The sequence below is a fragment of the Myotis yumanensis genome, unplaced genomic scaffold (genome assembly GCF_028538775.1).
Source record: "Myotis yumanensis isolate MYYU_CA2020_CCGP unplaced genomic scaffold, mMyoYum1.0.hap1 SCAF_2, whole genome shotgun sequence".
In the NCBI taxonomy this organism is placed as follows: Eukaryota; Metazoa; Chordata; class Mammalia; order Chiroptera; family Vespertilionidae; genus Myotis; species Myotis yumanensis.
Genome location: NW_027223753.1, coordinates 120,453,917 through 120,470,475, shown reverse-complemented (window position 1 = coordinate 120,470,475; position 16,559 = coordinate 120,453,917).

The following is a 16,559-nucleotide window of genomic DNA, read 5'->3' as shown; positions in this document are numbered from 1 at the left end:
CAGGTCCATTCCATATCTCTTAAACATCTTCTAAGTCCTCACTATTTTGCCAGAACCCTCAACCTAAAACATCACCTCCTCAATACCACCAACCCCACTTTTGCACAGGACAGCTGGCTCTGCTTTCCCCTCTCATCAACTAGCTATATGGCAGCCCCCATCTCCTTACACACATGGGCCAACTCCAGTCTATCCTTCTATTATAAGATACATGGAGAGCCTCTGTTCCAACTCATGCACCTCGATGAACTTTATAAATTCCAAATCACAGACAAGAAATGACAAGAGGAACACTCACAGGAAGAGCACTTCAGTTACTCCAGTCATATTTAAACAACATAACTGAACATTCATCTAACAAAGTCCCCATCTTAGGACCAGTTACAACCAACACTTTCCTAGTATATCAGTCACCTCTTTGCATCAATAGAACACTGCCTGCAGGAAAGGTTTTAGGACAGCTTGATCAACACTTATGCGACTTTACTCTAAGCCTTCAGCCTTCTTCCAACTGGGATAACTATTTTGTCACTCAAACAGCACCTTTTCTGAAACCAGTTTGATTCTCAGCCTGGCCCATTATCTCAGTGACCTTCCCAACTACTGATACCTCTCAGTTCTGTTTAAGTCAACCTCTATCCTGCATTAGCTATTTCCCATGACAGAGTTGCAATTCCCAATTACAATCTAACTGCTGCCAACTCCCCTCCCATGGTCTCACACATTCTGAATTTTGGGTGGAGACAGAGGAAATATCTATAAAAATAAAAGGGTAGAACTGCATTATTGGAGGGAGACCAAGATGGCGGCGTAGGTAAACACCAGAGACCGCTGCCGCAAACAACCAGTTCAAAAATACAACTAAAAGACAGAACGGACATCACCCAGAACCACAGGAAGGCTGGCTGAAGAGAGACTCTACAACTAGAAGGAAAGAGAACAGCAAACCGAGGCTCAGAGGAGGCGCAGTGTGGAAAATACAAAGGTACCGAGGTGCGCGCGAAAGCGGGCTGGTGGCTGAGGGCGTGGTTGTCATTTTCGGTCGGGAGTGAGTCTCAGACTCTGGTCTCCAGATCTGGGCGAGTCTCTAGGGACCCAGACTCAAACGGGAGAAGCGGGATTATCCAGCATCAGTTGGAACCTGAGGGCAGCTTTCTCTCCAAGGTTTGCAGCGGCTGCCGGGGTTCTGAGAAGCAGAGCCTCTGGGAACGGGTCTGAGAGCGGCCATAACTGCTCCCTCCGCCCGCCCTGTTGATCCCGCCCCACCCAAAACCTTGCGCACAGCCATTTGCCGATCGCCTCAGGCAAAGGCTGGATTAGCGCCTCCCCAGAAGGCAGACGTTTTCCACACAGCTGATTCCTACAGCCAGTCGGCCTGGTGGTCAAATCCCTCTAGTGTTAACTACAACAATTAAGGCTTGGCTAGAACAAGACTGCACACAAAGACCACAAGGAGGTGCACCAAGAAAGCATAAAAGATGCGGAGACAAAAAAACATGACAGAAATGGAGGATATGGAGCTAAGAATCGCAATTTTGAGGGCTTGCTATAAACTTGAGCAGAGCCTCACGAAAACTAATGAGACCCTCGATGCTACGATAAAGAAATTAGAAAGTAAGCATACACGGACTGAAATAAAGAATATTATACCAAATAGCAGACCAGAGGAGCACAAGAATCAAACCAAAGATTCGACAAAAAACACCCAACTGGAAAAGCAAAATGAAAAAAGAATCCGAAAGTGTGAAGATAGTGTAAGGAGCCTCTGGGACAGCTTCAAGCACACTAATATCAGAATAATAGGGGTGCCAGAAGATGAGAGACAGCAAGATATTGAAAACCTATTTGAAGAAATAATGGCAGAAAACTTCCCCCACCTGGTGAAAGAAATGGACTTACAGGTCCAAGAAGCGAAGAGAACCCCAAACAAAAGGAATCCAAAGAGGACCACACCAAGACACATCATCATTAAAATGGCAAGAGCAAAAGACAAAGAGAGAATCTTAAAAGCAGCAAGAGAAAGAGACTCAATTACCTACAAGGGAATACCCATACGACTGTCAGCTGATTTCTCAACAGAAACTTTGCAGGCCAGAAGGGAATGGCAAGAAATATTCAAAGTACTGAATACCAAGAACCTACAACCAAGATTACTTTATCCAGCAAAGCTATCATTCAGAATTGAAGGTCAGATAAAGAGCTTCACAGATAAGGAAAAGCTAAAGGACTTCATCACCACTAAACCAGTATTATATGAAATGCTGAAAGGTTTCCTTTAAGAAGAGGAAGAAGAAAAAGGTAAAGATACAAATTGTGAACAACAAACATGCATCTATCAACAAGTGAATCTAGAATCAAGTGAATAAATAATCTGATGTACAGAATGAACTGGTGATTACAATGAATCAGGGACATAGAAGGGGAATGGACTGACTATTCTTGGGGGGGGGGAAAGGGGAATGGGAGATGCGGGAAGAGAATGGACAAAAATCGTGCACTATTGATGAGGACAGTGGGTGGGGAGTGACGGCGGAAGGTGGGGCGGGAACTGGGAGAAGGGGAGTTATGGGAAAAAAAGAGGAACAAATGTAATCAGAACAATAAAGATTTAATTAAAAAAAAATTAAAAAAAATAAAAGGGTAATATGCTAATTAGACCAGACATCCTTCTGGACGTCATTCTGGATGTCCTTCTGGATGAAGGCAGGGCCAGAGGGAAGCAAGCCTGGGTACTGGGTGTCAGAGGGAAGCTGGTGCCAGCAGCTGGGGGAAGGAAGGCCTACTCTTGCACGAATTTCATGCATCAGGCCTCTAGTGTGTGTGTGTATATATACATATATACAACTACTAGGGCTACACAGGTCAATCCCAAAGGTCCTTTTCAGCCCCTTACAGGAACAACCTTGGCTGGAACTTTCTCTGTTTGGGGAAAGGAAAACAACAAGGTCACTCACCTCTTCACCACTAAGAACACTTTCTGCTTAGAAAATCAAGGAATCTTCTTTCTATGCGGCACTAATACCTATGTCTGTCTCCCAGCCAACTGGACTGGGTCCTGCACCCTAATCTATCTCACCCTCAAAATAGACATTGCCCTCCTCACTACTTACTCTCAGACCAGGAGGGGTATTGCCCTCCTTCTCTTCTTGCCAGCCTAGAAATAGCTACAGGCCTAGGCACTGGGACAGGGGGACTGGCAACCTCCCCTTCCTACTGTCAGAGCTGATCCAAAGACCTTGCAGATAGCTTAGAGGAAATTGCCCAAAGTATTGCTGCAGTACAGGACCAGCTAGATTCACTGGCAGCAGTTACCTTCCAAAATTGGCAAGGACTGGACCTCCTCATAGCTGAGAAAGGGGGGCTATGCCTAGTCCTAGAGGAAGAATGCTGTTTTTAAGTCAACCAGTCTGGCATAGTAAGGGATGGGGCCAAACACTAGTTGATAGGGCCTCAAAAGCCCAACATCAGCTTTTAGAATCTTGGGGCACCTGGCTACAGAATCTTAACTGGACCTCCTGGCTTTTATCTCTAGTTGGATCCCTCATAATGCTCTTCCTAGCACACATCTTTGGCCTTTGCATCCTCATAGCCCTTTCCTCCTTCCTCAAAAACTGCATTCAGGCAATTACCAATAGAGCCATAGGGGAAATGATGCTATTCCAAACCTACACTAGATATCATCCCCTCCCTCAATCATCAACTAATTAGGGACATTTCTATACTCCACCTAAGCATGAAAAAACTACAGAAAAATGAGACAGTCATCCTTCATCAACCCCAGCTTGCAGGAACCCCAGCTTATAGGAACCTCAGCTTACAAGAAAAAAAACAAGAGAGGCTGGAATGTTAGTTTGGTACATTCTTGCACTCCATTATGCTCTGCTTGAGGCTCTTGCCCCTCCCAGCAATTGTTCTGTTATTCTCATTATAGGTCTCATGATTAATGGCCTTCAGTTTCCAGTAAACCACCTCACCCAGTTTCCAGTGGATGGCCTTCACCTGGCCCCCACCTGCACCTGGTTGGACAGGTTCTGATTGGCCCTTACAAGAGACATAAGTATCCCATTCCCCCTACTCTGCCCTGCTGATGCCATTTTGGTCTCAACTCTTCTGCTTGCAGATGTAATATTAAATTTATAATTCTTTATTCCTTTTGGCCTCTTGAGTTCCTCCTTTGGTGACCCTAACAATCTTTCTATATGCAAATTACTCTTATAGAAGGGTGACTTTTATTCTGTTTTCAGATTCTCCTATGTCTGCAGTTTCTCAAAAAATTCTGCTGTTATAAAGAAAAAAAATAAGCTAAAAAATGGAGTCACTTTTGTTCAGCCTCACCAAGATTTAATACCTAACCTAATTGCAGTTTCAGCCTCTCTAGGAATGAAATTTTAAACCAATCAGCCTGAAATTTCCTGATCAAAGCTAGTAAGATAACCTGCTTGATAAGACTATTTCTGCTGCCCTTCCCCCAAAGAAAGGTGACCCCTGAAACAATCCTTTATTTTCTTTTGCTAATAATTTTCTTGTCCTGCCCAGGCTTTGCCTATGAAGACCTTCTATTTTGTACAAATTCTCAGAGCACCTCTCTATTTTCTAGAAGGAATGCTGCCCATTTCATGAACCACTCAATAAAGCCAAGTAGATCTTTAGATTTACTCAGTTGAATTTTTGTTCTTATCAAGCTCAAAATAATTCTTATGCCAGAGAGGTATATTTTGGAGTGGCATAGTCTGCTATTTATCATTAGTTTGGGAGGGGGGAAATCCTTTAGTAAAATATTCTTCTACTCTCTGGTCTTCCACACTTTCTGCTTGGGATGGGGAGAGGGAGGTAAAGCTTATTCATGCTTATTTTGAATTAAGTTAAAAACAAATAAACCCAAACACACCTCTTTAGGAAAAATATAACAAGTTGACAAGCTGCAGCTATGGAATGTACTAGTCAAGTAGTACCAGAAATAATCACAGTACATAATGTTAGATAAACTACGTAGGCATGATGAGGTTTCATAAAAGAGACGTCAGCTCAGCATTTGATTACTGCAAAGAAAGAGTTAGAAAACAATTTAGTCTTATAGTATTTGTTATGGCTGACTTACTGTAGTGTGTGAGTGTCTGTGTGTGTGTTTTTGTGTGCATAAGTTTGAGTGTGTAGATTTAATTCTGGATGACATGGTATGGTAGCAAAATAAGATAACTAACAACTGTATATAATTCAGTTCTTTGGAGTTCATAGCTTGGTATGTTTTAAATAGTACAAGCATATGAATTTAGTTATATTTAGCATTGGGCTGGGAAAAAGCAATAGCAAACAAAATTAAGCTAAATATTTTTCCACTTCAGAGACTGAAACTATTGTGAGACCTGTGGGATAACCAGCAAAAGATTAGAACAATTATTCTCTGTCATTGGAAGGCCTTTATATACCTGTGGTTAGAAGAGGTCAGGTTCCCATAAGGAAGTCATTTGTCCACTTTCACAGAAACTGGACTTCCAGCAAGTGATGGAGGTCCTTTTAAATTAAGTACAATTTCAATGAATTGATGCAACTTGAAATCAATGCCTGACCATGAACAATAAACAGTTAAAAGGCCTGGAGCAAGATTGAAACCATTCAGAAACCAAACCTCTCAAGTGAAGAAGAAAAAGGAAAATAAGTTTTCTGTGGATTGTAAATGCATAGCTGACAGTTTCATAGTTTTAAGGATTCTCTTTTATTAAAAGAAATAACCCCACAATATTAAAGGATTTGGGGTAGTTTGGGCAGGAGCATTCATTCTTTCCACAGAATGAATGGCTTGTGCCAACTCACATGCCCAAGTGGCCAGATGTAACTGGTAGTGGTTACATGTGTTTAGATGGTAGCACTTGCAGGCACAAGTCAATGACTGGTCTAATGGCTCTTGGTATGATGACATCTAAACCAACTGAATGGGTGTTCTTGTCCTGCTGTGAAAAGACTTATCTTAATATTTCATTTGTTGGGATGCCATCCCATGAATCTAAAACAGGAACTGTCTGTTCTTATCACCTGCCATATCCTAAATAAACAGTTAGTGTGTTATATTGAAGCCAAGTTACATTGACCTATATACATAAACCTTAATTTGTTTTCAAATTTAAAAACGATTTTTGATGCATTAGGTAAACTTCAATATTAATTTCTTATTAATATTCTGAAAATTTTACTGATACTGAATACCAAATTGTCTTTCATAACATGAAATCATTTTAGAGAAAGCAAACCATTATATTGCTTTTGTAGAAATACCTGAAATATTACTAATTTTTACATCAATTACTGAAAATAAACTTATAAGACTTTAAAAAACCCTGACATGCCTGGCTGATGTTGCTCAGTGGTTAAGCATCAACCTATGAACCAGGAGGTCACAGTTTGATTCCCCATCAGGGCACGTGCCCAAGTTGCAGGCTCAATCCCCAGTAGAGGGCATGCAGGAGGCAGCCAACTGATGTTTCTCTCTCCTTGACATTTCTATCTCTCTAGTCCTCTCCCATCCTCTCTTTAAAATCAGTAAAAGACGTATTTTTTAAAAAAATAAAAAAACACTGACATTTTCAGGTTAGTGACACATTTTTCATGTAAAATACTTTTTATAATACAATCAGAAATTCACATAAAATGTTTGGATCACTTTTCATTTTTCTTCTTCTTTTTTTTTTCCCCTTCCATTAGCCTTTCAGAGTGCTATTGATTGGAAAAGCTAATTCCTATACAAATATTGTGCTCATTTGATAATTAAGGAAAATGTAATACACATAGATTACTTGCCTAAATTTCCAAACAATGTCACTGACAAAGTATGATTTAATATTAGAATCTCTGAATTTTTACTTATGAGCAAGAATCTCTGTCTTTTTACTTATGAGACCACATTTCAGTGACAGATGTTAATTTTTTTTCAGCTTGATTTTTAGTTAACTCTTTAATTCTAAAGAGTTCAGTGACTTTTATAATCAGAGAGCCTCATTCTTAAGAAGATTGTTTTAACTAATTTCATCCTCTTAATCTATTTTTGTGAATCTTCATACTTGGGGTTTAGAACAAGTACAGTCATTTCTAGTTGTTATAATGTTTTGGCTGGATTTTGCTAGCACCAGGAAATCATCTACATTCTACAAAAACAGCTAGACACTTTTGAGATAGCTTATGAACATTCCTTGTGATACAGGAAAATTGGACTGGAAACACATGGTGTTCCCCTGGGCAGGATGGTTTCCCAGGCTCTTTGTCCGTTGGAGTCAAAGGATGAAACCACAGACAGAGGATGGTATAGCAAAGGTGAGAATTTATTGAGAAACAAGCACAGACTCCCACATGGGGAGGGGGAAGAGTCCCAGAGTACAAACTCCCACGTGGGGAGGGGGAAGAGCCCACTGAGTCTCTTTTCCCTATGGTTTATAAAGGCTGCAGTTTTTTGTGCCTTGATATCCCCTCTAATTGGTCACTATTCCCCTTTGATTTGGTCACTATAGCAACTCCTGAGCTCAAGTCTCACATGAAATACCTGAGGTTCCCTCCTTCCTCTCCCTTATTGTTCTCCTATTCCCTCTGGGCTTTTCTTCATCCCTCTTATTTTGTAAATGTGTACCTTTTGCTACTCCCAACTCCCTTGTCTTATGGAAATGCAACCTTTGCAGCACTGTAGCCATGTGCTTTTTTCATGGAACCCTCAATTTCTAAAATTTTCTAAACCTGCCTATTTCACCCCTAAAAACTCCTTTCACTTGTCTCTCCTCAGTTTTAATGGAATGTTTTTTCTTCCCTGAAAATGATTAAGACTTAGTTGCACACAGCATCCTCATTGCCATAGATACTAGTAGACTTCATCTTTTGTATATTTATACATGCATGAATGTATAAAAAAAATTATTGCTTATAAACATCACAAGTGTGAAGCTCATACCTTGTGCTTTTATTATCTGACTAGAGGCCCGGTGCATGAAATTCCTGCATGGGTAGGGTCCCTAGGCCTGGCCAGTGATCAGGGCTGATCTGTGGGGTAACCAGTGGGGCGATCGGGGACCCCACTGGCACCCATCTGGGCCGGCCTGGCACCGCCCACCAGTCACCTCTCTCTGTGGGAGGCCATCAGTGGGGTGATCAGGGGGGCGGGGGCCCGTTGGCACCTGCCTTGGCTGGCCTGGGGCTTGCAGGCTGAGGGCAGCTCCTGCATTGAACATTTGTCCCCTGGTGGTCAGTGAGTGTTATAGTGACTGGTCATTCCACCGGTCATTCCGCTGTTTGGTCAATTTGCATTTTAGGTTTTTATTATATAGGATTAAGATACATAAATGCCATTCCAACCAGCTTTAGAAAGTTTAAAAAATATTTCTAAGATCATGATTTAGTGATTGCTTTCTCAAAATAAGATAAAATCTCTTCTTTGCTTACCCTGTGTATAGAGGAAATGTCATTATAAAAACTTCATTAATATGTAAATTGCAGCATTTTGATTAGCACTTGCAGATCCCTTTTGTAAAGAAAAAGAAGACGGAAGGAACTAACCAGATTGCAATAATTTACATAATAAAAAATCAATGGTACCAATTCCACCAAGTAGAGAACCTAAAGAAGGCTAGAATGTCTTTTTCAAAAAGCTTAATGAAGTATTAGAATCACAAAGTACAAAAGAACAGAAAATATTTTTCTTTTAGCTGACAAACTCTTTTTGGGAAAAATTATAGGTAGTTCAGATTATATTAAGATGATAGGAATCAACATGTAGCCAACAATGTAAATACATACATTTTTTTAAAAAATTTCAAATCTATCAATGATCATTATTGTGTAGGGATTTAAATATAAAATACAAGCATCAATTCATGAAGTTGATTTGGATAAAGACATGATAGCCTAGGAAGAGATTTCGATTTGTTCTGGATATAACCACCTCATGCTCATTTAAGTGATCAAAAATCATATCTCAATTTTATGTGAGAAATTTGAAAACACTAATTTTTGGTACTTTGTAACCCAGAGGACATTTTATGACTAGGTCATCTAAACAGAGAAAGCCAAATATAAAACCTGAAACAATATTCTGAATATTTTTTTTTTTTACAGGAGGGAGTTATGAGGAGACAAAGGGAAGCTAGGTAGTCAATAATTGGGACCATTGCCAGGTGGGGTGAGAGGGGAGTGGAGTGAGGGGGAGTAGGGAAGGGAAATCGGGACTCAGATAGGTGGAGTTACTAAGGCATCTTAATTGGGAGGGGAAGGAAGGGTATGGGCCAGAGGCATGGACTTTACAATGTTATGAATGTTGTTAAGACAGGCTGCTTGCAGATAACCAATCACAAGATAGTAAGGCATATAAACTTACTATCCAAGGATGTTGCTAAGTCAAAATTCTGAAAGGACCAATCAGGAACTAACAAACATATATACAAAAAAGCACTCGCTTCCTCCTCTCTTCCCTTGGGTTCCTGACATTTGTTCCTGTGGAGGGGGAGCACATCCCATTGCCCACGTGGCTTATGGCCATGTGGACCTCCACAAATGGACTAGTAGACTTCAATGAATGCTGAACTACTCCTGACTGTAACATGAAAGGAAGCTCTGGACACTGGCCTGCTCCTGGAACCTGAGCTGCAGCTTTTCCAGGACTGGCTTCTCTCAATAAACTTTGGTTCCACTAATCATTTTTTTGTCCACGACTTCATTCCTCAATTTCATGAGAAAATGAACTGGATTCAACACCTCACACTTTGGTTTCAGTTAGTTAGATATTAACAAAAAGGGAGGGAGAAAATGGAACCATTACTGATTGGGGTTACCAGTTGGGGCCTCGGTTCATTTTTATATCCGAAATATCTGTTTGGGTCTGAGTTCGTTGCTTCCTAAAATCAAAGAATGAGTTCACAGACAGAGATGAGTGAAAGTAGTTCTATTAGGGAAAAGTTACTTGCTGCAGGGAGGGGATGCAAGAGAGTTGCTAGGGCAGTGCCTTTGTCTAGGGGTTAATAAGTGCCCTGCTAACTTCCTATTGGTTGGTGCCGGGAGCCAGTCCATCCTTGCTGTTTGACACAGTCGCTGAAAGGAAGAAACATCTGCACAGCATATGTTTCAAGGGACCTGGCGTATATGGCATACTGTTCTTAATATATTTGCTCCCCTTCTTGGCGCTATGTGTTTTAACCAAGGTCACCTCTCCAAGAAAGGTTGTTTCCCCAGGTAGGGATTTTTCCCTGAAGTTAGGGAGGGAATAAAACTCCTTAACTAAGTGCCAGGCGGGTAGTTAATCACTTTAACTATGAACAATCAAGCTTAAACTACATAATCTTTACTCCCTGGAATGGAGATAAGAAATGCCCTAATCTTTGGAATAGCAATTGATAGGATTAAAATCAACTGGTATAAATACAGATGTAACAAGACAACAGAAGACAGAACCTAGAGACAGAACCTAGCAAGAGAACATGGCAAAAGATCCTGGACAGAACCTGGCTACAGAACTTGGCTGGATAACCTAGACAGAACATGGCAAAAGAACCTGGATAGAACCTAGCTGGAGAACCTGGCTAAAGAACCTGGCGACCGAACCTGGCTGGAGAACCTGGAGAACTTGGCTGGAGAACCTAGAGAGAGAACATGGCACCAGAACTTGGTTGGAGATCCTGACCAGAACTTGGTTGGAGATCCTGACCAGAACTTGGTTGGAGATCTGAACCAGAACTTTGCTGGAGATCCTGACCAGAACTTGGCTGGATCCTAACCAGAACTTGGCTGGAGATCCTGGCTAGGCTGCTGATCAACTGAAGGCTGTCTCCACGTCATTCCTTCTTTGCCGACTCCGTCCACACCTTTGGGGATCCCTGGACCTGCTGGGGCTGGACCCCAAAAGGTTGGTTCAAAAAATTCAGCCCAACATCCATACATTTTACACTTCAAGGTTTCCACTCATTTTCCCTGCCCTGTGTGTTCAGTTCAGGATCAGTGCCCTTTGTTCTTGTGATTTTACATGGGAAATGGTGTAACTGAAAAACTGGTTTCTGTTGAAGCCCACAGGGTTCAGCTGCACCTTCCCTTCACATTCCTCTCCCATAGTCCCACCCAAACTGCCTAGCCACTCCTAAATCCTCAGTTTTGTCAATGCAGAAAATATTTTAAGGTCAATGAAAATGAAAACAAAGCAAATGGGCTTTATTGAAGATAACGCCAAATGAGGAGTGGACCAGTAGAGAGAGAGAGAGAGAGAGAAAGAGAGAGAGGATGGCTAGGCTGCTTTAGCTCACTGGGAAGTCAGAGAGAAGCAGGGCTTGGAGACATGTTCAGGGGGTTAGTCTAGGATGAGCTGCAGCTGCCCATTTCTTCTCTGGTTGCAAATCTCATGAGGTCACTTAGAGGTTGAAGATACTTGTCCATGGGGGAAGTGGAGAGGAAAGGGAATGGCATGGCCATGCTCCTTGAAGTTAGAGTGTGCAAGAGAGAGCATGGCCCCAAACTTATGGGTTTAAAGGAGGGATTTTCTGGATGGAGACTCATTTATATTCTAGGATGATTGACAGAAACTCTTTCTTCTGAGCACACCCTTACCCATAATGCATATAGAAAAACCCATGGTGGGGAGTCAAAACCAAAATGCAAATCCTATATAATAAAGAGGTGATATGCAAATTGACTGTCACACCCTTGCACAAGATGGCCACCCCCATGTGGTCACAAGATGGCCACCACAAGATGGCTGGCAGGGGAAGGCAGTTGTGGGAAATCAGGTCGGCAGGGGAGGGAAGTTAGGGGTGACCAGGCCAGCAGGGGAGGGCAGTTGGGGGCAACCAGGCCTGCAGGGGAGGGCAGTTAGGGGTGATTGGGCCAGCAGGGAGTAGTTAGGTGTTGATCAGACTGTCAGGGGAGTGGTTAGGGGGTGATCAGGCTGGTAGGCAGAAGTGGTTAAGGGCAATCAGGCAGGCAGGCAGGTGAGCGGTTGGGAGCCAGCAGTCCCAGATTGTGAGAGGGATGTTCGAGGGGTCCCAGATTGGAGAGGGTGCAGGCTTGGCTGAGGGACACCCCCTCCTCAGTGCACAAATTTCATGCACTGGGCTTCTAGTTTTATTATAATGAGTCCAGGGCCCAAGTATGGTCACATTGAGGTCATGTTGTTTTCTCCTGAGTTAGCGCCAAGAAGTGACTAGCTCTGAACCTGCCTGCTGGCAGTCTGCTGGGCTGCCCATAGAGAGGCGCTCTGGCAGCAATTTTTGTCTGACTCCTATTTAGGACAGGCCCCATCCCAGCCACGCATTTCTAACTTCCTAACTAACAGAACCACAGAAACTCTTCTGATTAAGCCAGATTAACTAGGAAAGGGCAGTTTCACAGTGATTCTGGGCATTGGAGTAGGCAGGAAAGGGGCTTTTCAGTAAATTCCTCTGGCTTAACAGGAGGGCGGAGAAGGGAGACAGTGAAGGGAAATTCACTGTTTCCTTTCACTGAGTACATGCACAGGAGAAGCTAAAATGGTGATCAAAAGCAGGAGGAGACCAGCCTGGGAAAATCTGAAGAAAAGATTGGATAGTATAAGGGCATAAAACCCCAGGATATCCAGGAAAGGGATTGGGTTGGAGCAGGGCATTAGCACAGCCCTGGGAAGAACCTAGAAAAAGATTGGATAGCTTGAAAGAAAGACAGCTCTTCTCCAAACCCAAGAAAATGTTTGGAAGCTAAGCAAGGACCTCAATGCAGCCACAATAGCCTGCTGCTCTCTGTCTCTCTGAGAGTGTACTATCTCGTTTCACTCTAATAATGCTTCCCATTATCACTTTAAAAACTTCCATCTGATACCAGAGAAGCATCCTATTTCCAGACCAGGTTTGGGCAGATCCGCCCTGGTCCTTACCCTCCTTCGGTAACAATTTGACAAAAAAGAACTGTTCTTGGAAATATATAGGTGGCACTGTGTATGAAAAATAAATTGTTGTTCTCTACCTATCTTGGGTTCATTTTTGGGACACCCCCTCCTCAGTGCACAAACAGTGTAAAATAGACTAAAGCCAGATTAACAAGTAAAATACATTAATAATAGAAAAACAAAAAAAAAGTCTCTTAATATGTTCATCTCAAATACACATGGGAGTACTCAATGATGAGTACCTCAAAGTGGGCTTATACAGCATCTTAACAAACGAATAATAGATTTTTAGAGAAGCCATAAGACAAAGGAAAGGACTTTGAGTTTCTAAAGGTTAAATTGTGGGAAGGAAAATATATGAGAATACTAATGAAATATAAAGCCTAGTTAGTAAAGTTTATTATATAGATTCCTCTAGTACAGCACTTTTTAACCAGTGTGCCACAAGAGTTTTTAAAACATGAAATACCTATTTAGACAGGAGCACTGACCTCTTTTCCCTTAGATTATCAAGTAAAAAAAAATTACAACAGCCAACACAATAGCTGTCTGATGTGAATAATCAAAATTATACATTTTTTTTGTCAGATAGGCAAGAAATATATCTTTAGGTGTGCCATAGAATTTTAGTAATTAGTTTGTGTGTGCCATGTAATGAAAAAGGTTGAAACTCGCTGCTCTGGTGCCATCTTTGGGCTGGTAAAGGTCTAGAGTTATCTCCAATGACTAACTTTTCCCTTTGTGGTAGAGAGAGCAGGGGGAATACCTTTACAAATTTATGTCCTCCTTTTAGGCAAAGAGTTTTTTAATATACACTTCTTCTCAATTGCTTGCAACTCAAAATAATCCTTATGCCAAGATGGCGTTTTTGTTGGTGGGTGGCATATGCTGCCACCCTACAGCAGAAATGGGACAACTAAGTGGGTTTTTCAAATTATTGCCTTTTCCCCTCCACTCTCCTTATTTGTTAAATACATCTCCACATTTAGTTGATGTACATCAAACAAAAATTCAAGATTATGGTATGCTGCTATATCTACACTAATAAAAGAGAAACATGGTAATTAGCGTATGACCGCTACCCTTCCCATTGGCTAATCAGCATATCCTTATGCAAATTAACTGTCAGCCAAGATGGTGGCTGGCAGCCATGCACTGAAACGAACAGGGAGGCTTGCTTGCTCCAGTGACGGCGGACTCCAACATTCCCTGCCTCTAAGCAACTCTAAGCAACTATGTTGCAAATATAGAAGCTAAACAAAACCCCAGAAACCTGCATTAGTCAGCCAGGCTTCAGCCAGCCGGACCACAACATTGTATCAAATACAGAAGGAAAAACAAAGGCCAGAAACTGGCTTTCAGCAGCCGAGGCCTCAGAGCTAAAGCTGGCCCAGAATAAAAAAAAAAGAAAAAAAGGAGCGGTTGGGAGCTTCAGTCAATCCACCAGCCTGAAAACAGCCTTCAGCCCCTCACCCAGACTGGCCAGGCACCCCAGTGGGGACCCCCACCCTGATCCAGGACACCCTTCAGGGCAAACCAGCCAGCCCCTACCCATGTACCAGGCCTCTATTCTATATAGTAAAAGGGTAATATGCCTCCCGGCACCGGGATCAGCGGAGCAGCAAGGCCTCCTGGCACCGGGATCAGTGTGACAGGGGGCAGTGCCCAAACCCCCTGATCACCCTGTGGCTCTGTGTGTGACAGGGGGCGGGGCCACAACCTCCCTGTCTGCCCTGCTCTGTTCGTGACAGGGGAAGGCGCCCCAACCCCCTGATCAGCCCTGCTCTGTGCCTGATAGGGGGGAGTTCCCCAATCCCCTGATTGCCCTGTGGCTCTGTGTTTGACAGGGTGCAGCGCACCAACCCCCCCCCCCCCCCCCCCACGGGCCCTGCTCTGTGTGTGACAGTGGCGGCGCCCCAAACCCCTGATCAGCCCTGCTCTGTGTGTGACAGGGTGCGGCGCCCTAACCTCCCCCCCCCCCCCCAAGGGCCCTGCTCTGTGTGTGACAGGGTAGAGCCATAACCTCCCCATCGGCCCTGCCCTGAGTGTGACAGTGGCGGCGCCCCAACCCCCTGATCAGCCCTGCTCTGTGGGTGATAGAGGGTGGCGCCCCAACAACCCTCCACGGGCCTTGTTCTGTGTGTGACAGGGTAGAGCCATAACCTCCCCATTGGCCCTGCCCTGAGTGTGACAGTGTGCAGCGCCCCAACCCCCTGATCCGCCCTGCTCTGTGTGTGACAGGGGGCGGTGCCCCAACTCCCCTATCGGCCCTACTCTGTGAGTGACAGGGGGGAGCTCCTCAACCCCCTGATCAGTCCTGCTCTGTGCGTGACAGGGGGTGGCGCCGCAACCTCCCCATTGACCCTGCCTTGAGTGTGACAGGGGGCGGTGCCCCAACCCCCCAATCGGCCCTACCCTGAGAGTGACTGAGGGTGGCATCACAACCTCCCGATCTGCCCTGCTCTGTGCATGATGGGGCGGTTCCCCAACTCCCCAATTGGCCCTGCTCTGAGCCTGACCAGGGGCTGCACCTAGGGATTGGGCATGCCCTCTGCCACCAGGGAGCAGGCCTAAGCCAGCAGGTTGTTATCTCCTGAGGGGTCCCAGACTGCGAGAGGGCACAGGCCGGGCTGGGGGACCCCCCTTCCCCCCCCCCCCCGAGTGCACAAATTTTTGTGCACTGGGCCTCTAGTAGAAGTATAAAAGAAAAATAATATCATTTAAAAATTTTTAAATGATTTTGTTCCAGAAGAAATTTGATAGCAGAAACTGTCAACAAAATAAAAAACAGTGAGGTAGGGGTGAGGATTTGTTAATGAGGCCATCTTCTAGCTGAATACAGCAAGTCAGGAACCATACTTGGAGTCAATAATTTGCTTATTGTTCAAAGGTGTTCAAGAATTGCCCTTAACAGCTGAATGTTACCTAAAAGCAAGGCAATTCTGGTTTCAATGCTTTATCTTTCTGTATCATTCTTGTCTTTAGTGTCATAGCAATTAGGTTAGCACTAGAGAAACCTATTAATCATTTCTGTAACTGCTAAATTGCATAAGCATGTCTATTTGGAATGTGGGGTGAAAATAGAAGATTAATGAGTTGATCTTAGTTTGATGTGGTAATCCAAGAACTAAATATCTGGTGTCTGTCTTGTTCTGCAGAGTTGATACTATAAAATGTATTCTTTCTAAATTCTACATTAATATCAAGTAGCAGATAGTGTGGGGGATTAATTCAGAAATAGGAAAATAAAGAAAGATAAATGGAGCATTGAACCAAGCAATATCCAATCAAGAGTGAAATATTTTTTAGGTATAGACTTAATGTGTTATAGGAATGTCAAATATTGCTTCCTTCCATATTTACTGAGGCAATTTTGATGAGTCTTCCACCACCTTCATGTGATACTTGCAGGGCGATCACTTGGATTCTGAGTCTTTATTAGCCTTCCTCAGGCGCAACTGGTAGAGTCCAAAATCAACTTTGGTTATTCAACCTTTAAACATGTTTAATATTTCTTTCACACCCTTGGTCTCCCAGTTCTAACGACTGTGGCTGGCTCCGATATATTTTACAGCACCAAAAAAATTCCAACCCCGGTTAGAAAACTGTTCAAAAAAGGAGGGGGAAAAGAAAAGGTTGACAGACAGAAGTCACTGGACTAATTTATTATATTTGGAATTATTGAGATTAT